This window comes from Schistocerca piceifrons, chromosome X (assembly GCF_021461385.2).
Source record: "Schistocerca piceifrons isolate TAMUIC-IGC-003096 chromosome X, iqSchPice1.1, whole genome shotgun sequence".
Classification (NCBI taxonomy): Eukaryota; Metazoa; Arthropoda; class Insecta; order Orthoptera; family Acrididae; genus Schistocerca; species Schistocerca piceifrons.
The window spans coordinates 97,452,279-97,474,467 of record NC_060149.1 but is presented as its reverse complement, the minus strand read 5'-3'; the positions used below and the strand labels follow the sequence as shown (position 1 = coordinate 97,474,467).

Sequence of the window (22,189 nt, the reverse complement as noted above, 5' to 3'; positions counted from 1 at the left end):
CCTTGGTGCCAATGATGGTCGTATGCGTGTTTGGCGCCGTGCAAGTGAGCGCCACAATCAGGACTGCATACGACCGAGGCACACAGGGCCAACACCCGGCATCATGGTGTGGGGAGCGATCTCCTACACTGGCCGTACACCACTGGCGATCGTCGAGGGGACACTGAATAGTGCACGGTACATCCAAACCGTCATCGAACCCATCGTTCTACCATTCCTAGACCGGCAAGGGAACTTGCTGTTCCAACAGGACAATGCACGTCCGCATGTATCCCGTGCCACCCAACGTGCTCTAGAAGGTGTAAGTCAACTACCCTGGCCAGCAAGATCTCCGGATCTGTCCCCCATTGAGCATGTTTGGGACTGGATGAAGCGTCGTCTCACGCGGTCTGCACGTCCAGCACGAACGCTGGTCCAACTGAGGCGCCAGGTGGAAATGGCATGGCAAGCCGTTCCACAGGACTACATCCAGCATCTCTACGATCGTCTCCATGGGAGAATAGCAGCCTGAATTGCTGCGAAAGGTGGATATACACTGTACTAGTGCCGACATTGTGCATGCTCTGTTGCCTGTGTCTATGTGCCTGTGGTTCTGTCAGTGTGATCATGTGATGTATCTGACCCCAGGAATGTGTCAATAAAGTTTCCCCTTCCTGGGACTATGGATTCACGGTGTTCTTATTTCAATTTCCAGGAGTGTATGTTACAAAATTCTACAACAGATCGACGTCAGAGATACAGGCCTATAGTTTTGTGCGTCTGCTCGACGACCCTTCTTCAGAGCGGGAATTACCTGCGGTTTCTTCCCAATCTTTAGGAACGCATGGCACCTCCAGCGACCTACGAGACTCTACTGCTGGAAGACGATCACGATCGTTCGCATACTCTATGTAGTATGAAACTGACATCCCTTCAGGTCCAGTAATCTTTCCTCCGTTGAGCAATTTCAGTTTTTTTCTATTCCACGGTCACTCATTTCGATATCGGACTACTTAAAGAAGATACTGCAGTGAAACAGCTTCGGATAAAGAAGTTTAGTACTTAAGACCAGAACTTAGGATTTTAGATCTAGCTGGTAAATAAAATTTTACTTACGTATTGATTGAACACTAAACCCATGGCTCTCCTTATGACAGTTTTGCCTTAGTTCAGTTTTTCTTTGGCTGTGAGGCTTCGGCTGCGTTAAAATTTGCAGAGAAGCTGTCTTTTCTTTCGTAGCAGCTTTCTACCATGGCTGTAGAACTACGGCTAGTCTTTCCCATTCCTCTCAACTTCGTTCGGTAAATACACTGAAGCGCGAAAGAAACTGGTATAGGCATGCGTATTCAAATACAGAGCTATGTAAAGAGGCACAATGCGGCGCTGCAGTCGGCAATGCCTATATAACGCAACAAGCTTCTGGCGCAGTTGTTAGATCGGTTACTGCTGCTACAATGGCGGTTTATCAAGATTTAAGTGAGTTTGAACGTGTGTTATAGTCGGCACGAGTGCGATGGGACACAGCATCTCCGAGGAAGCGATGAAGAGGAGATTTTCCCGTATGACCATTTCACTAGTGTATCGTGAATATCAGGAATCCACTAAAAAATCAAATCTCCGACATCGATGCGGTTGGAAAAAGATCCTGCAAGAACGGGATCAACGACGACTGAAGAGAATCGTTCAACGTGACAGAAATGCGACTCTTCCCCAAATTGCTGCAGATTTCAATGCTGGGCCATCAACAAGTGTCAGCCTACGAACCATTCAACGAAACAGCATCAATATGGACTTTCGGATCCGAGGGCCCACTCGTGTGTCCTTGATGACTGCTCGACACAAAGCTTTACGCCTAGCCTGGTCCAGTCAAATCCGACATTGGACTGTTGATGACTGGAAACATGTTGCCTGATCGGACGAATCTCGTTTCAAATTGTATCGAGCGGATGAACGTGTACGAGTATAGAGACAACCTCATGACTCTATGGACCCTGCATGTCAACAGGGGACTGTTCAAGCTGTTGGAAGCTCTGTTATGGTGTAGGGCGTGTGCAATGCGAGTGGTATGGGCCCCTGATATGTCTACATACGACTCTGACAGGTGACACATACTAAGCATCCTGGCTGATCACCTGTATCCATTCATGTAATTTGTGTATTCCGACGGACTTAGGCAATTTCAGCAGGACAATGCGATAACCCACATGTCCACAATTGCTACAGAGTGGCTCCATGAACACTCCTCTGAGTTAAAACACTTCCGGTGGCCAACAAACTCCCCAGACATGAACATTATTCAACATATCTGGGATGTCATGCAATGTGCTGTTCAGAAGAATATCCACCCCCTCGTACTCTAATGGATGTATGGACAGCCCTGCCGGATTCATGGTGTCAAGTCCCTGCAGCACTACTTCAGATATTAGTCGAATCCATGACACGCCGTGTTGCGGCACTTCTACGTGCACGCGAGGGCCCTACAGGATATTAGACAGGCGTACCAGTTTCTTTCGCTCTTCAGTGTATCCGTGTAAAGCGTTTTGCACAATACTCGGGAATTTGTCCATTGATGCTTAACATTGTCAGTGTAGGAGACGAAACGCTGATGTTGACCGCTCAGGTGATCTGAAATCCGTTTCTTGTCGCTCATGCTAACCAAAAGAATGGTCCTACCGTTCTTTATATTCCTCTTTATATTCGTACTCAGTGCTGCTGTAACGGACTTATGATTTCTCATTCTCTATTGTATGGCAGCTAGGTAGAAAATTTCGGGCCTGTTGGTGACCAGGAGATCAAGTATGTTATTTTCACGAGTTGGATTTCTGATTAGCTGCTCATGCTAATTTTCGAATAAGGCATTTAGAACAAATTCACATAATTCACTGTCCCTAAAATCTGCCTTAATCATTTGAGTCTACCAGTCTACAGCTGGTAAATTGAGATCTCCTCCCAATACTGTAATATGACCAGGAAGTTTACGCGAAATGTTCTCTAAATTTCCCCTCTCTGGTTCCACCACTACTGCTTCTGAGACAGGGGTCTGTAAAAGCATTCGATAACTACGACGACGACGTTGCAGTGCCTGTGTCGTTAAGAAGAATGATTCGGTGTTCCTTCAACATGCATGCGTTCTTTCAGTTAAAATGTATGGGAATTATATAATGTGTGTACGAGTACAGGTTGTGAGGCAGGGACGACGACATATAGGGGTTTGGGTCCGGCCGTGAGTTGTGCGCGGATAGCACGGGTTCGAGTTCGAAATCCGGCACAAATTTTCACTGTCGTTATTCCCTTATAAGCCGATGATTCTTCGTATTCGGGATATGCTATAAAACCCCCTTCATAACCAGCGTTCAAACAATTTTTGTAACATACAATACATTACAAATTTATAATTTCGTTACTGTTAGCATGTGGTTTCAGCCAGGGTATTGTCCGTAGTACTGTATGGGCACTGCAACGTTTACAAGCGAGACAAGGTCTGGCACATTGATGCTCCAGCAGTTAACCAGTATTATATTAAGATTTTATTTCTCCTGTCTGCCTCGACAAATGCTGGTCTTTTTAATTAATGAATATAGTATTATTCGCGCCAACGGCCTTGCCGCAGTGGTAACACCGGTTCCTGTCAGATCACCGAAGTTAAGCGCTCTCTGGCTGGACTAGTATTTGGATGGGTGACCATCCGGTGTGCCCAGCGCTGTTGGCAAGCGCGTTGCACTCAGCCCTTGTGAGGCAAACTGAGGAGCTACTTGATAGAGAAGTTGCGGCTCCGGTCTCGTAAACTAACATACGGCCTGGAGAATGGTGTGCTGACCACATGCCCCTCCACATCCGCATCCAGTGACGCCTGTAGGCTGAGGATGACACGGCTACCGGTCAGTACCGTTGGGCCTTCATGGCCTGTTCGGATGGAGAGATGAGTATTATTCGCAATCTCAAATCAGAATGAACCTTATCGGGCCTGTGGGGCTATTTCTCTACCGTAGAAACCCCATGTTCACGCCAAACGCTAGTAGCCAGTTCCAGCACATTGTTGCGCTTCACCTATTAAGGGGCAAGAGGTCCTAAAATTCTCTATACGATAGTGAAGGTCGAGAAATCGTCTGAGTCATGGTTTATGCCTTACTCTCGGCTCCAATCCAGAGGACCACGATCGGTTCTGGGAACAATGCTGCAGAACGCTTCTGCATATACCTCTTTACATACCACCCCTTTTAGCTTACTCATAAAATATTGTATCCTGTTCTCATTGATAAGCCTCACTGCTTTGTGTGAACCTCCCTCCAGGTTGTAAGGTGCCACACTATTTATTTCCATTAATTGTGCATCATGATCAGATACTCCACAACTGTAACTGCAGCTTTCCTTAAAATACTACAGTATTTTATTTAGTATGCAACAGTGTCGGATCTTGATTTAATCTTACCTTCACATAAATTTCCCTCATCCTCTTATATGAGATTTTAATTCCCTTAGTTGTCTATGGCTTACTAGTTTACTAAAGGATCTTTTGGATAATTTTGTAGGAAATCAGCATTCTAGTATTGACACAAATTTGCTATGGAATAACTGAATTTGACATTAGCCTCTCTTCTGCATATACCTCATCGCATACCACCCCTTTAGGTTACCTTTTAAATTTTGTAACCAGTTCTCATTGATAAGACTCACTGCTTTGTATAAACCTGCCTCGAGGTTGTAAGATGCCACACTGTTTATTTCCATTAATTGTGCATCGTGATCAGATTGTCCACAGTGCGCCGGCCGGTGTGGCCGTGCGGTTCTAGGCGCTTCAGTCTGGAACCGCGTGACCACTGCGGTCGCAGGTTCGAATCCTGCCTCGGGCATGGGTGTGTGTGATGTCCTTAGGTTAGTTAGGTTTAGGTAGTTCTAAGTTATAGGGGACTGATGACCACAGATGTTAAGTCCCATAGTGCTCAGAGCCATTTGAACCAGCCAAGTCCACAGTTGCAACTGGTTACACATAAAGTGTTTCAGCCTGAGTCTATAAAAATGTTATCTGTCAGTGTCCTACCAAATTTTCTGCACACGAGTTGGAAAACTGATAACTGAAATTAATTTGAAACACCCAAATAACACAGCCGGCCGCTGTAGCCGCGCGGTTCTACGCGCTTCAGTCCAGAACAACGCGGCTGCTACTGTCGCAGGTTCGAATTCTGCCTCGGGCATAGACGTGTGTGATGTCCTTAGGTTAGTTATGTTTAACTAGTTCTAAGTCTAGGGGACTGATGACCTCAGATGTTAAGTCCAATCGTTCTTGGAGCCATTTGAACCATTTGAACACAAATAACAGTTCTAGTTGATTTTTACTGTCACAAATTGAGTAAATCGGTGACGTGTTGGTCCTCCTCTGGTCCCTATGCAAGCAGTTATTCGGCTTCACCTTGATTATTAAAGTTGTCGGATGTTCTTCTGAGGAATATCTTGCCAAATTCTGTCCAGTTGGTGCGTTACACTGTCAAAAACCGGACCTGGTTGGAGGGCCCTGCGCGTAATGCTCCAAAAGTTCTCAGTTACGGAGAGATTCGGCGATCTTGCTGGTCTTGGTAGGGTTCGGCAAGCGCGAAAAGAAGCTGCAGAAACTCACGCCGATTGCGGGCGGGCATTATCTGGCTTAAATGTAAGGATGACTTGTCATGTAGAGCAACAAAACAGGGTTTCGGATATGGTCGACGTACTGCTGTGCTGTAAGGATACCGCGAATGACAACCAAAGGGGTCATGCTACGAAAATAAATGGCACCCTGTACAATCTCTCCTGGTTGTCAGGCCATATGGCGGGCGGTAGTCTGGTTGGTATCCCACCGGTGTCCGAGGCGACTCCAGACGTGTTTTCGGCCTGGAATCTTATTCATTGGAGAAGAATTGTCTTCAGTGATGAGTCCCACTTCTAACTGAGCCCCGACGAATACTGAAGACATTTCTGGAGACTCCCAGCACAGCGGTGGGACACCAACCTCACTGTCGACCGCGATACGCGTCGACAACCAGGACTGATGCTATATCTTTTCAGAGCAGGACCCTTTGTTTGTCATCGGCTGCACCATTACAGCACAGCTGTATGCCAACTATATTCTACAACTGGTGTTGTTGCTACTCATGACAAGCCATTCTGGGTTTACACTCGCTTTCCAAACCGCACCTTGGCCAACAAGGTCATCTAGTTTCTCCCCAGCTGAGAACGTCTTGAGCATTACGGCAGGGCCCTCCAAACATCTCGGGACTTTGCTGATCTAACGTTCCAACTGGACAGAATTTGGCACGATATCCTTCAGGAGGACATCCAACACCTCTATCAATCAATACCAAGCCGAATAACTGCTTGCATAACGATCAGAGCTGGACCAACCCGTTATTCGCTTGCTTAATTGGTGAAGGTCACTCACTTTAATAAATCATTCAGTTCTTCTGAAATTCTAATCACTTGTTTGCCTTTACATGAACAACACGTCTACCAATTTCCGTCGTATTCCTTCATGGTGCACCCTTCCGTCCCCATTTTAATGAAGTTCTGTTCCAACACCTTGTTTTCTTTCAAGACCAGGCTGGGCTCCTGATTTAGTGTTTGTTAATCTCATCTGATCTTCATAATCTTTTTTATGAACGATCTTTTATAAGTTTTCTGAAAATAAATACAAATTTGTTAGAGTAAACACAAATAAAACACGTGTAACGAAGAATATTTCTTTTATTTGGCTTGAAAAACACGGAAAAAAAAATACGTTCACACATGCATTAGGTGCAAATCAGATCTTGATTTATTTTTATTGTATGTAAGAGCAACTACTGATTGTTTCAACCATGCAATATTTTACTGAAAGTCGACTGGCCAGTAACACTCTCAGCCAACATCACCAAAATGTAAAAACGTATCAAAATTTCTGTCGGTTTCCCCAAGAAAGAGAGAATGAAATTTACTCCTTTGAACTGATTATCAGATTAGTTTATGACACAGTTAGGGGGGGGGGGCGCTGGAGGAGGACCGGCGTGTAAATATTAGCCCCATCAGAGGTGGTTTTCATACTTAAATCAATATTGAGAACGGATGTCAGTTCGTGTTTTGTTCGTTATCTTTCCACGAATTCCTGATTTGTTGACATAACAATCACTAGATGCTCTCACAACGCCGTAATAAGGTTCTCACCAGCAGCTTCTGTCCCACACTCTAGCTGGGAGCGTGTAAAGGATATTTTTTGCTCATAGAGTGAACAGTGAAAAAGTTCAAATATACTTAACCACCGGCCGGGGTGGCCGAGCGATTATAGGCGCTACAGTCTGGAACCGCGCGACCGCTACGGTCGCAGGTTCATATCCTGCCTCGGGCATGGATGTGTGTGATGTCTTTAGGTTAGTAAGGTTTAAGTAGTTCTAAGTTCTAGGGGACTGATGACCTCAGAAGTTAAGTCCCATAGTGCTCTGAGCCATTTGAACCATTTTTTTGTACTTAATCGAGTCGCAACACGACACAACGCTGAAGGCAGCAACAGGAACGACACATGCGGCAGCTGGTTGCTGGCATGTGGCATCCATCTGGAGGTAGCATACACCCGACATCGATGGCTGGCTGCAATGGCGGTGATGGCCCCAGTGTTGAATTTTGAACTGTCAGGCAGGGCATCCGCAGGTAGGCCACAGCTGCAGGTTTTGGCGGATTGATACGTATGGCCCGGCAAGAACGGCACACTGCTCTCTTGCAGCTGAGCAGGCAGGCAGATGGGCAGGAAGCTTGACATATGGTGGCGGCCGAGCCACACCTGGTAGGTAGACCGCTTGCTCTACAGGCCCGACTACGGAGTGACAGCTGGGCGGCGCCACTGGGTGGTGGCGCGCCGCGTCATCCATATGTGGCGCAGGCACAGGCTCTCGTGCTGAATGCATATGAAGAGCGCTCAGCTCCCCTCCGTAGTACCGCGAACTCACGGCGTAAGGCCCAATCCACGTGCGCCTGTATGGCAGATGACTTTGATGTGGCATGGTGCGACAGACTTTACTCCATGTTCGAAGTGGTGTGCGCTGACACAGCGGGTGCCAGGCAGCAGCATCGTAAGGCCGGGCTCCCACAGCTGCAACAATGTGTGACTTGGCACGACTTCGCTGGCTCACCTCATCTAGTGGCGACGTGTTAATTCGTATCGATTTGCGATGACAAAATAGTGGCTTCCTCTTGAAGCGACAGGTGGGCTACGCCAATTCTGACACCATTTTTATGCTAGTACATTGTACTGGGAAGGAACAGGGTTCGGGCTTTTGATAAGGGTGCAATAGGAACAGGAGATCTGAGAGATAAACGTGTTACACAGTGCGCACCCTGGACAGCGGACTATCGCCACCAACTATTGGGGCAGCCATTGTGGTTCGGTTGAGGTGCACTAGAGCCGAGAATATGCGAAAGCAGCAGGAGGGGGGAGAAACGCGTGGTTTCAGTCCAAAATCCAAGTCTAGGGACAGCGAGAATTTCCTTCTTGTGCTCTGGCCGTGACTCTATGAACAGCACGTGATTCTGTTCCCACACACTTACTGGTTGTCTCCATGCATCAAACGGAAAGCATACCCTATCAGCAACCCTTACCAGAATGAATTTCCTCTGTCCTGAAATACAGACTGGCTTCTGACATAGGCCGTGTGAAAGGCTGCCTATATGAGCAGGAAAACCGTCTCGTAACTACTCGTTCTGCAATGCACTACATCCAATTGTACGATCAGTTGATGTGCTGCTCCGATGTCCCTCATGCTAATGTTTCGTCCAGTCTCAAAGTCGGATAGATGGCGGTAAGCAGAGGTGCATATTCTCTGGGCACGCTGTGTTGCGACTTGAAAACTGCCTGTTACGTTAGGCACACCCAGCAGTCATCGTGTACTCACACCATTCTTCATCTGTAGGAATGACTTTTTTCTGGTCTGAAAATATTGAAAATAAGCTCGCATCCGCTGGAGATTTTAGTCAATGTCTCATAAGCAAATAAATAGTGGAGTATGAGTTTGGTTCGTTGGGCTGACGTGTTCATGCTTTAAAACTTCGCATTTCCAGCAGCGTATTTTCATACGACCTGTTCGCACTAGCCTCGGACCACTCATTTGATTTGCAGTTAATTGCATTTACTCTTTCATCATCAGTGAAATCCATAGAGCCCAATATATCAAACGTTGCCGCCAAATTACTGTGCACTCGGTTCACTTGTTAGAGGAGTGCAGTCAGCTAGTGCTGCATAAACTGCTGAAAAAGCTTTTTTCGACACTAACATATCTGCAAATGAGTGGGCATTGATCGATGGGGAGCAAAGGATGAACGGATAAACTTTGTGAAACTACCAACACAACATTGCTGTAAAACAAAATTTAAAACTAAACGAAATAAAGGTATTTATTCAAAACGGCAAATATATGTCATATGTGAAATCAAAATCCGATGCTGGTTAACATTTAACAACGTGTTGCTCCATCCCATGCGTGGTAGCATGCCGGATCCTTCTCAGGATGCAGTCCGCAAGGTCTGCTCACTCTTCAACTACGGACCTCTTGAAGTCAACCAGTGTTTGAGCACGCTTCCTGCGACAACGCATCTCGAGGTTGAACTGGTCCCCAAGCACGATCTATCTGGTTCTCGTCAGCAGATGCCGTAGGCAATTCCAGTCGGTAGATTCTTGCCCCTGCAGGTGGGCGTGGTATTCTCGTACAATATCATCTTAAAGGCGAATTCATCGCCGAAAAGTGCACAGTAGGTTTACAAAATACACTCCTGGAAATTGAAATAAGAACACCGTGAATTCATTGTCCCAGGAAGGGGAAACTTTATTGACACATTCCTGGGGTCAGATACATCACATGATCACATTGACAGAACCACAGGCACATAGACACAGGCAACAGAGCATGCAAAATGTCGGCACTAGTACAGTGTATATCCACCTTTCGCAGCAATGCAGGCTGCTATTCTCCCATGGAGACGATCGTAGAGATGCTGGATGTAGTCCTGTGGAACGGCTTGCCATGCCATTTCCACCTGGCGCCTCAGTTGGACCAGCGTTCGTGCTGGACGTGCAGACCGCGTGAGACGACGCTTCATCCAGTCCCAAACATGCTCAATGGGGGACAGATCCGGAGATCTTGCTGGCCAGGGTAGTTGACTTACACCTTCTAGAGCACGTTGGGTGGCACGGGATACAGGCGGACGTGCATTGTCCTGTTGGAACAGCAAGTTCCCTTGCCGTTCTAGGAATGGTAGAACGATGGGTTCGATGACGGTTTGGATGTACCGTGCACTATTCAGTGTCCCCTCGACGATCACCAGTGGTGTACGGCCAGTGTAGGAGATTGCTCCCCACACCATGATGCCGGGTGTTGGCCCTGTGTGCCTCGGTCGTATGCACTCCTGATTGTGGCGCTCACCTGCACGGCGCCAAACACGCATACGACCATCATTGGCACCAAGGCAGAAGCGACTCTCATCGCTGAAGACGACACGTCTCTATTCGTCCCTCCATTCACGCCTGTCGCGACACCACTGGAGGCGGGCTGCACGATGTTGGGGCGTGAGCGGAAGACGGCCTAACGGTGTGCGGGACCGTAGCCCAGCTTCATGGAGACGGTTGCGAATGGTACTCGCCGATATCCCAGGGGCAACAGTGTCCCTAATTTGCTGGGAAGTGGCGGTGCGGTCCCCTACGGCACTGCGTAGGATCCTACGGTCTTGGCGTGCATCTGTTCGTCGCTGCAGTCCGGTCCCAGGTCGACGGGCACGTGCACCTTCCGCCGACCACTGGCGACAACATCGATGTACTGTGGAGACCTCACGCCCCACGTGTTGAGCAATTCGGCGGTACGTCCACCCGGCCTCCCGCATGCCCACTATACGCCCTCGCTCAAAGTCCGTCAACTGCACATACGGTTCACGTCCACGCTGTCGCGGCATGCTACCAGTGTTAAAGACTGCGATGGAGCTCCGTATGCCACGGCAAACTGGCTGACACTGACGGCGGCGGTGCACAAATGCTGCGCAGCTAGCGCCATTCGACGGCCAACACCGCGGTTCCTGGTGTGTCCGCTGTGCCGTGCGTGTGATCATTGCTTGTACAGCCCTCTCGCAGTGTCCGGAGCAAGTATGGTGGGTCTGACACACCGGTGTCAATGTGTTCTTTTTTCCATTTCCAGGAGTGTATATTAGAGGCTCCTACCCGACACTGCGTAGACCTCAAATTCCTCTCGATAGGAGAGGGAGATGTCTGACCTCCCTACACGATACCGACACGGAAAACATAACATGATTAACGCGCCATCGTGCTGACAGCGCGAAACTGTAGGCAGAAGATGTGTGTAGACAAATCCTGCACTCATTGTTAAAAAGAACAGGACGTCATTGATCCACTTTCCTTCCTTCTTCACACGCCGTGTAGATAAGAAGTCTGTATTGCTGTCCTTAGTGGACGTCTGTAGGCCAAGTTAAAAGTATGGAGACGCTTACTTATTGTATGGGTTTGACGCATCGCTCCAGCTGTGTCCAACGGCAGCGCGTAGTTCTGTTCCATTCTCCTTGGGGAACCTACGAGGTATGATAGACTGCTCAGCTAGACTGAGAATGCAGCTTTACTCTCATCCCCATTAAGCAGGTGGTTGAAAGTAATGATTTTCTTTGGTCAAAAGGGAACTTCAGATGGCTCTGAGCATTATGGGACTTAACTTCTGAGGTCATCAGTCCCCTAGAACTTAGAACTACTTAAACCTAACTAACCTAAGGACATCACACACATCCATGCCCGAGGCAGGATTCGAACCTGCGACCGTAGCGGTCGCTCGGTTCCAGACTGTAGCGCCTAGAACCACTCGGCCACTCCAGCCGGCCAAAAGGGTACTGATAAAGGTTTCCGTTAAAAATAAAATAAAATAAGAAAAGAAGCACACACAAACTATGGAATTAACCAAGGAGGCGTGAAACATTTTTTGAACAGTTTAATAATCAATAGCAACATTTGCGAGAAAATTGTAGCGTCGATCATTGGGTAAAAGCTGCCTTCTTCTCAGGGAGTCGCCAAGTTTCAGAAATAATAGTTGTGAATACCAAAAAATATCTCAGATATCAGATGGGAGGTGAGATATATTGTTCGTGTGAGGTTAATAAGCTAACCGGACAAAATGTTAGACACTCCAGTGAGCACGCATGGAATAATCGTTAAGCCCTTAAAAATGGCGTAGCGATCGACTCACGCGCCCAGTCGAGCGCTCACTGCCTGTGCGTGGGCATAAAGCGGTAGTGATCACTGAGACACTCGGCCGGCCGGGGTGGCCGAGCGGTTCTATGCGCTACAGTCTGGAACCGAGCGACCGCTACGGTCGCAGGTTCGAATCCTGCCTCGGGCATGGATGTGTGTGATATCTTTAGGTTAGTTAGGTTTAAGTAGTTCTAAGTTCTAGGGGACTGCTGACCTCAGGTGTTTAGTCCCATAGTGCTCAGAGCCATTTGAATCATATTTGAACTGAGACATTCATGTTTCAAACGGACTTTCTACGCAAACATGAGTAAATGTAAGGACGTGACAGAGTGGCAAACTGGGACAATTGTGTTTGGCCGTACCCATGGCCATACGATGTGAGAAGTTGCTGAACTTGTTGGTGTTTCGTGGCGGGCAGTTCAACATGTCTATAAGCAGTTCTACATACGACGTCAGAATTGCAGTCGGTAAAAGATCCTGGCTTGAGAGGGACCGGGGACACGTTTCACGGCTTGTGAATCAAACTTGCTTCCAAAGCCGACAGGAGTTGCTTCAGGCAGTGAATGAAGGTCCATCCCCATCCGTTAGCGAGAGAGCGTTGCGACTGGAATTGCGTGTAGTGAACATATGGAATCGGTTACATCACAAGAGGCCAGTTCTCACGCAGCCACGTAAAGACAGCAACAGCAAATTTCATTGGGCTGGAAGAATATGTGACTGTTTCCTGAACATTCCTCCAACCAATTACAATTGGACTGGCCTGAAAATTCACGTGACTTGAAACCCCATACAAAAGCTGTGGAAAGTGTTGGAACAGAGGGCAAACAGCCGACATCAGTATACCTGCCACGTGGTGGAGTCAGATCCTCAGAGAGAGGCGTAACCTGGATTCGACGTACCTGCACAACCTTATGGACTCACTGTCTAGCCGAATCCAAGCGATTAAGTCCAGGGCGGGATCACTCGGTATTAAATGATGTTTATAACGATTTCTCTGGCAGATTTTTTGTCCGTTGATCTTATATTTAACGTACAGTCTTAGACATACAAACTGACCGCCGGCCGGCCGCCACAGAGACTAAGTCCGAGTCGTTCACTTAAGGTGGCCAATAAAACTGACCGTCCCTACAACTCTAAGTCTGCACAATCTGGCAACACTGTAAGATGGGGAAGTGTTAGGAGGAAGTCTTGTCTACTTCCGAGTTGATATGGATGGAGTGAGCCTGTGGTCTTGCGGTAACCGTCGTGCATTCTGAACTTGGAGTCGCATGTTCGCGTCCTACTGTTTTTTTTTTTTTTTATCACATTTCGGTGTAAAGTGAAGAGTCTGATTGAACATCGAAGACAATTCGCGTAACATTCTACGCACCCGCAATAACAAGTATTCCAGAAACAATTCCGCAGGACAGCTCGTGGCTGCGTCGCGATCATAACAGCTTACGCTCGAGCGTTTCCCCGCGCTGCAGCGGCTACCGGCCACCGGCCAGACGCCACCCGCCGCCTGAATACCGGTGCCGCCCATGTGAAGGCGGCGCCACGCTGTCAGTGTATGTATCAATGCCATTTTCGAATTTGAAGTTCTAGTTATCATCTTGCAGTTAAGCATTGGATTTTGCATACTTGAAAATCATGAACTACAGTTAAGCCTTGTAAAATTGAGTCGCAAGTGGAAAAAGGAGTAACATCTGCAACACAACGTTTACTTTTGGTATAACAGAGGGGTGAATGTAGAGGAGGCAGCTAGAAAGATTTGAACTGTGCGTGGAGCGAGCGCCTTTGGGAAAAATACGCCAGAAAAAGATATTCTTGTTTCAACAAAGATCGTTCTGGCATGAATGATTTTCCACATTAAGGAAGTCTCGACTACTGATATATGTGACTGATTACCATTTTACCATCATGCGACATTTGCATTCAACAGGCAAAGTTCAGAAGTCTGGTGTAGGAGTACTGCATGCTCTAATTCGAAACAACAAAAATCAACGGAGTGACTATTATTGAACGTCATCAGGTCGCTCATTGAGCATTCCTATGCAGTACTGTTACTGGTGACGTGTTATGATGCCTTTATCGTTAACTTCCTAAGAAGAAATGAAAGACTGAGCCCCACCAAAAGACGTAGACTAGAGTAAAGTGTAGTGTGAACATAATATTTTACATTTGATGGCTCCATAAGTGTGTTTTGGACTACGAATTCTGCCCCAAGGGGTGTGTTCAACACAGCTGGAATTTGTTGTCAACAACTGAGACATCTTTCGGTCGCAGTGTAAGAAAGTCGAGCAACAAAACTACGTCACTTGTGCTACTGCATGATACCTCACTCTGTTGATTTCAGAAACAAAACTATCCAGGAGATTGATAGGAAAGTCGCCTCTCAGACACTTGTATTGATAGGGAAGTCCTCTCTCAAGCACTTGTCCCTCTCGTCATATATTCGAAAAATATTACCTTTCCCGCTCTTGATCGATCAACCGTCAAGGCAATTCAATTCTAGACGAAAATACTCTTAAAACTAGACTGGTTTAATGACATCGTTAAAACAAGTAGGTTTCTACGGGCGTAGAATTTGTAAACAACTGTTGCATTGTCAGATTGTTGTAGATATCGTGAAAGAAAATTCAGCTGCTGATTAATTTCTCTTTGATGATTACTGCTGCGTTTAGTAAACTAATGGAAAATGCAAATAAAATATTCACTTTACTAATACAAATTAAATTCAGCTTACTACAGAAACATCACGACGGCAGTCTATCTTAATAAAGCATTAAGTTTAAAAATGGTTCAAAGGTCTCTGAGCACTATGGGACTTAACTTCTGAGGTCATCAGTCCCCTAGAACTTAGAACTAGTTAAATCTAACTAACCTAAAGACATCACACACATCCATGCCCGAGGCAGGATTCGAACCTGCATCCGTAGTGGTCGCGCGGTTCCAGACTGTAGCGAAGCATTAAGTGTCTGTAAGACGATTGATCCTATTTTAACACGAATTAGTAGGATATTACCGACTTTTGACTTCGAAAAGACCTGTATTTACTTCATTTCCTGTATCATTCGCAAGTATTATGAAAATGTGGCATTTCATAGATAAAATTATGCATTCACAACAACAAAATATGTGTCGGCAGAAAACAAAAGTGGCATTATGAAATTGGCAGTACCGAAAGGTTTCCGCTCTGACACTAAGCGTTACTATAAGTAGCAAGCCGAATTTTGCTCGAGCGTTATCTTACGATTCCCTTATTGAGTTTGTATCTGCCTGCTTGTAGCTCAGGCACAAAAGAATAAAAATCTGGCTTTCAGCGAGTCTCGAAAGGCGAACGAAAGCAGCTTGCACCTGGTTACCTGGGAACTGGTTTTTTCTAAAGTGGGAAGTCATCCTTTTGTAGTTGAATTGTTGGCAAATGTCAGTCAGACGTGTGCCGTTGGTCTAAGCGTTTCGGTATGTTGAAGTTGTACCAATGGTTTTTCTACAGGTTTTTTCTGTTCCAAATAGAGAGTTGAAGTCTCCCATTAGTATTTTCACGTCATCTTGGTGAATTTTACTCATAGCATTTTCGAGTGTGTTCCAGAATTTTTCGACATTTTTGGTGTTTTTCTTATTTTCGATGTTGTGGGGGCATGTGCATTGATGAGTGTATATTTTTTACTGGGGCTCTGAATGAGCATAGTCATAAGTCGATTGTAGATGGGTGTGATTTCTTTGACAGAGTTGATGATAGATCTGTGTTCGAGAAAAGCAATGCCGAAGATTGGTACGCCTTTCGCTACCTTTTGTTGTATTTTGCTCTTGAAGATGCAATGGGTTCCGCAATGCAATGTTTCACTGTCAGTGAGTCGTGGTTCGTAAAGGGCAAGGATGAGAATTTTTTGTTGGTCGACTTCTTTTGTGAGATTATGTAGTTTTCGTGCTTGGATCAATGTACCGATGTTTAGTTTTCAAATGCATGTTTTCTGCTTGCAGGGAAATTTACCAGAGATCTTCGATATTCTCTGCCGTGCTAACCTGGTCTCCCCAGAATCCGAAATTCCAACTGCCGCCTGTCGACAGTTTCCACAGTTCATGTTTGCTTGTGTTTCATTGGTTTGGCCTGGGTGATTCCAGGGCCGGACAGGACCAGAGGGTGTTGAAGCCTTTGGAAGCAAATATTTTCAGCCGAGCTCATTGAGCTAACAGACGGTGACCAGAGTAGCGGTGGTTTTCACTCAGACGTGCGTGGATTTTGAGTTGAACGGATTGAGTAGTCGTTGAAGATTGTGTTAGTATTTCGTTCACCCCAAGTATTTGATTTCCTCGGTACCACCCATATGGGGGAGGGTTTCCCCTATCGGCCTCACGGGATTATTATTATTATTATTATTGTCATTATGTCATCAGCAAATCCGATATGGTGCATCTTCCCATCACTGAAATAGATGTGTATTGTTCAACTCAGTATTTCCATCACATAAATATGGGTTATAATTACGTTACATTGCTGCTAGTAGACATATTTCTCACTTTTTCTTGGACAGTTGCTACCTGTTACTCCATCATAGGAATTTATGTGCGCAGCATTGTTGCAATACAGACGTTCAAATTATCCGATTTCTGTAATTTCATTTCGATACCAGATCGTTGTGATCGGAATCAGCCAGTCAGGCTAAATGTCGATATCAGAATACGACTCTCATCATTTGATAGACAGGGTAAACCACATTCTTAATCGGACGGTTGAATCTAGATCACTTATTTATGACAGGGCCAGAATTCTTAAACACTGAAAAATAATAATACAATGTGCTTATTACTAATATTTTATTTAAATATAAATATATGAACGAACGAGATAACAGTTTATTTACAGGAGCAGAGCCACATCCATCATAGCAGAGCAGTGCGAGATTGGTTTCAGGGCCAAGAGAGGATAAAGCTGTTGGCGTTTGTTCCTCGATCACCGAACATCAACCAGATAGAGAATATGTCGGCAGAGGTAACAAGGTCATTGCCTTGTGGACCTACAAATGCAAGCGACCTTTGGACGAATATAGAAAACGTATGGTGGGAAGTAAACCACCACGCTACACTGTCGACGACTTAATGAAAACAATGCCCCTGCGCCTTCGAGAAATCTTACGTAATGATCGTGGGTGGGTTGGTTACTAAAAATATACTCGTCCACAAAACTCATGTGGACAATTGTCTGCTAGTCGGTCAAGCTTTGCTTTGTCGCAGCTCTTTAGATAGAAGTCCATTTACTTCCAGTCTCCTCCTTACAATTCTTGCAATGCAAGGTAATTGAAAAATGTCATCCACTCGACGCCAACTGAGGAACTGACTGGTGCATGTGTTGTTCAACACACAGTAGTTGTCACCCTCACTGGAATCAATGACTGTGTGTGTGTGTGTGTGTGTGTGTGTGTGTTTTCGTGTTAACGCACATTCTGAATCAATACTATTAACATTAGAGAAACAACCAACAATAAATATTGCATCAAATATGACTGTAAAGTATTTTAATGCGATGGGAAGTTACAAACTGAATTTTTACCCAACTCACGACCTGCATATTACGTTACGTTAAGTAAGATGTATTAACTCCATAGTGTCGTTAGCAGAGACAGTGCGCTCTTGTTGTCGAGGCTCGCGACAGGTGTAGCGATTAGCAGTGCCCAATGCCGCCGCGATTTGTTTATGTTGGCTGAGCGTGGAAACTGCAGCAGACGCTTCGACATAAACAGAAAGAAATCACCTTGGCTCTGACTGCAGTGAGCGGATATCACTGCCTGCGTGTTCTTATAGTAGCCAACGTGAGACTCTACTCACAGGTGCCATGGAGCAATTGCAACTGGTATCATGTCATTAGTCATCAGAATATTAACGAGTGACGCCTGGGTTCCCGGGTTCGATTCCCGGCGGGGTCAGGGATTTTCTCTGCCTCGTGATGGCTGGGTGTTGTGTGCTGTCCTTAGGTTAGTTGGGTTTAAGTAGTTCTAAGTTCTACGGGACTTATGACCACAGCAGTTGAGTCCCATAGTGCTCAGAGCCATTTGAACCATTTTTTTATTAACGAGTGATGAAATGTCCACTCTATTTGAATCCCAAGAAAATAGGAACCTTCTGACAAATGAATGTGAGGTGATATCAAAATTTATCCAACATACAAAAATTAACTGCAGGGCTTCCATGTATGCAGTAGTAGCACACAAGGAAATATTATGTCTTGGAAGCGTATGTTTCATTTCCTCTTCTCATATTAACGCCCTTGTTTTAGTATGAAGTGAGAAAAAAAACATGAAAAACTAAAGTTCCTGAGAAGCATATCAGTCATTTCCTCTTCTCATATCATAACTTTTAATTTAGTATGAAGTAAAAAAAAAAAAAAAAACAAACAGATTAAGTTTGTGAAGCATAATATGACACAAGATTCTTATCGTAGGCGCTATCGGAAACGCAAGAAGCAGGGAGCTGTTCATTCTTTTGTCCAACAGTCTGTCTCCTTTCATGCATTACTCCCGCTGGGAGATTCTTATTTAAGGGCTTGTGGGCATCAAGTTCTTCAGCAGAACAAGCATTATGTTATTGTGCTAATTACGGCATGGAAAAAATGCAACAAAGACGATTTCCCCTAAAGCAGTGGGGATATTTGCAAATGTCTGTATTCAGCAATGACTGTCAGCTGCCATAACACTTCACAGAATCCATGCGGCAGGCAACACGACTGTGCGTGCACTTCAGACTTCATTCAGTAAGACGTCAGGAGATGGATGGAAACGTCAAATTAATGTCGCTTTCCGAGTCGTATTCAGTCCAGAATGAGGTGTTATTAAGGTATTTGAGCGTTCTAGCAATTATACTTCTATAATTCCCATATGAGTATTCCGATAGCCAAAAGAACCTGTTAGTGTGAAACTATCGGAAACTGCATTAATACCAAACTGCAAGAACTTGAGACAATACATGGACTCTTCTCTTCGCTGGGTGACATATTACTGTAATTTGGGATTCTCTCCGTCCTAGGCGTAATGCAAATGAAATTTCAGAGGCGCTTTCCGCTATCCTTGACAAACATCAGCAACTTGTAATCACTGCAAATTACAACTGCGGGATGATATGGCTCAGGTTGTCAGTAGTTGTGGTGGTGTTATGCTGTCAAAGTGCTTACAGTAACGTTAATGGTGGCACACATAATTTAGGGCTGACTACCTACTTCAGTAAAGATAGTGTTGTGGCGTCGTCGCTTCTCTTTATTTGGCCTCAGCTTGAGTAATCCGATTTAACGAACAGAGTACTCCATTCGCGGGCAGCTAATGATACAGTACGACTACAGAGCTACAGAGATCATCGTGCGGGTATTACATTAATTCTGCAATGAATTGCTTAACAAATATTACCCTCAGCTATGCAGCTGGAATGATTCATTACACAGGTACTCTGTGTTGCACTTGGTTAAGGGATCAGTTCGCTGCAATCCTGCTTCTGCTGTTCGTAAATACTTGTATACTTCATAAATGGTTCAAATGGCTCTGAGCACTATGGGACTTAACTTCTGAGGTCATCAGTCCACTAGAACTTAGAACTACTTAAACCTAACTAACCTAATGACATCAGACACATCCATGCCCGAGACAGGATTCGAACCTGCGCCCGTAGCGGTCGCGCGGTTCCAGACTGTAGCGCCTAGAACAGATCGGCCACCCCGGCCGGCGTACTTGTATACTGGCCATTCATTATTTGACTAAATATTAACTACAATCTGATTCGCATATATATGACATGGGTTAGTGCCGGCACAAAGCAATGACTAAGGGTTGGATGCCGTTGAAGTCCCGTTACACTGATGGCAAGACAAATGTTCGCAAATCACCTCTATTGCCTCAAGACACAATTGCATCTTAAATATCGAAGGACCGCCGTTCACACTGTCACAGCGCGTTGAAATACAGCTAAGACGGCAGATGAATATTTGTGACCGACTGGGCTTCGAACCTGGATCTCCTGCTTACTAGACAGACATGCTGGTCACTGCACTATAATTTTTTTTTTTAAAGTTTGAGAAGATTTTCAGCACCAGGTAGGCGGAGACAAAGAGGGCAGGGGTCGAAGATCCGAGGCCTGGCCTCAATGCCTCTCCCATACCTGTCACTGAGCAGCTGCATTATTCCCATGTATTCCATGTTTGCACCCATATATACCTTTAAATTGTGGGAAAAAATTGAAGTAGTAATTAAGGTAAAATAAATTACAGATTGCCGCCTCCAATGGCGTACGTTCCTTGTAGAACATAACTTATAACAGTGAAAAGGGTGACGGAAATATACATAACAAACTTTCAATCAAAAATATATTCACAATTTCAGTTATTATGCTCTTAACCACAATCCGAGTTGGAGTCTCTCTTCAGTTACAGCTAGCCAGTGTGCACTTATTGCACTATTGTAAGAACCGAGATACAGTATTTTGGATTTAAAATTTTGTAAATTCGTTGTAAGAACTTATGAGACCAAGCTGCTTAGGTCATCGGTCCCTAAGCTTACACACTACTTAATCTAACTTACAACTAACTTACTCTATGGGCAACACACACACTCATGACGGAGGGAGGGCTCGAACCTCCGACGGTGGGCACTGTCGGGACGCAGCAGCCAACTTCTTTTCAGCACCTATCTACACATGCTCCTCGTCAGACGCGAATTCCCATCTTTGCCGCATACCACATGCGCAGCTCTTTCGGGAATGCCCGAAAGGAAAGACACTACGAATCCGGGTTCGAACCTGATCAGGCACAAATTTTCATTTGAGGCCGTTGTTCTATTTTAATGCGCTAGACAGTCTGGATATCTGTCCTTCAGTCTTTAATTGATTAACAAGGCTGTCTATTTCGATTCGTAGTGTCTGTTCTTTCGGAACACACACACACACACACACACACACACACACACACACACACACACACACACACACACGCACACACACACACACACACACACATTTTTATCTTAAGTGCTATTCGGAAAATCTTTGGCAACTTAGTGATAGTGCCGAACTGGAGCTGCATCAGTCTACTCATTTCACTAGATATAGTTGTAATTTTCTGAACATTTCCTGTTTAATAAGTGATAGCGACAGTGTCTCTCATCGTTTACTTTGGTGGAAACCCGCTTCTCTCTGCCCTAACCTATACTATAGCAATGAGTGATTGCTCACATTCTTGATACCTCACTGGACGTGCTACTGCAACTGTAGCCAAAGATTCAAATCCCGCTGGAAAAGTATGTTTCAAGTCAGATGGTTTTGCTCCTCCCGTACTGTCATTGAAAACGATCACAGCGAAATTAAGTATAGGTATCCTATGAAACCCTTGAGTTCATACTGTGGTGCTGTGAATATGAAAAAAGTAGTTTTTCACAATTATCAGATGACAGATGGAATTAGTCAGATTCCACTAATTATGATTGCATTATTGTAACTGTTATTTGAATGTTGGAGCTGGAAGAATAGAAACATCAAAGTTTCGCTATATGAAATGTTCGAATTCACCCTAAGTCTTCACGTATCGAACAAAGGCGGAATATCCGTCAGGAAAGCTGACAACAATAGGCCAGGCCATGCCTGTCTTCTGGTGGATGTGCCAATGACAGTGATCTCAATAACAATATTGTACAACAAATATACATTTCCATCTCAACCACTGGAGAAGTTCCAAAACTGTGAATCGCGTCTGGTGAATACGCTTTCAAGGTTTCTGTCCGATTAAGTCAGTAAAACACAAATAATTGCCGCAGTTATTAATTTATGAAATTTAGTTTGCATTCAGTGGATCGATGTATTACAAGTAATTGTACTCTAGCCCCTAAACCTAGTTACAGAAATGCGAATAAGACTCATTGACATATAATGAGGATCTTGCGGCCCTTGCCACCCGCAACTTTGAAACGAAGCTATTGTCACTTCCGAGGGCTCTCACAGAACACATCAGCTGGTATCCTTCCTGGTGGTATAACT

The 22,189-nt window shown here is 45.3% G+C and overlaps 1 protein-coding gene and 1 pseudogene across 1 annotated transcript in view; both read left to right on the top strand.

Moving 5' to 3' along the window:
- LOC124722196 (pleckstrin homology domain-containing family G member 7-like) overlaps positions 1–22,189 on the top strand; it is a 543,685-nt gene that overhangs the window by 252,344 nt on the left and 269,152 nt on the right. The gene's annotated exons all lie outside the window — the stretch shown is intronic.
- Positions 3,571–3,688, top strand: LOC124723291 (annotated as a pseudogene).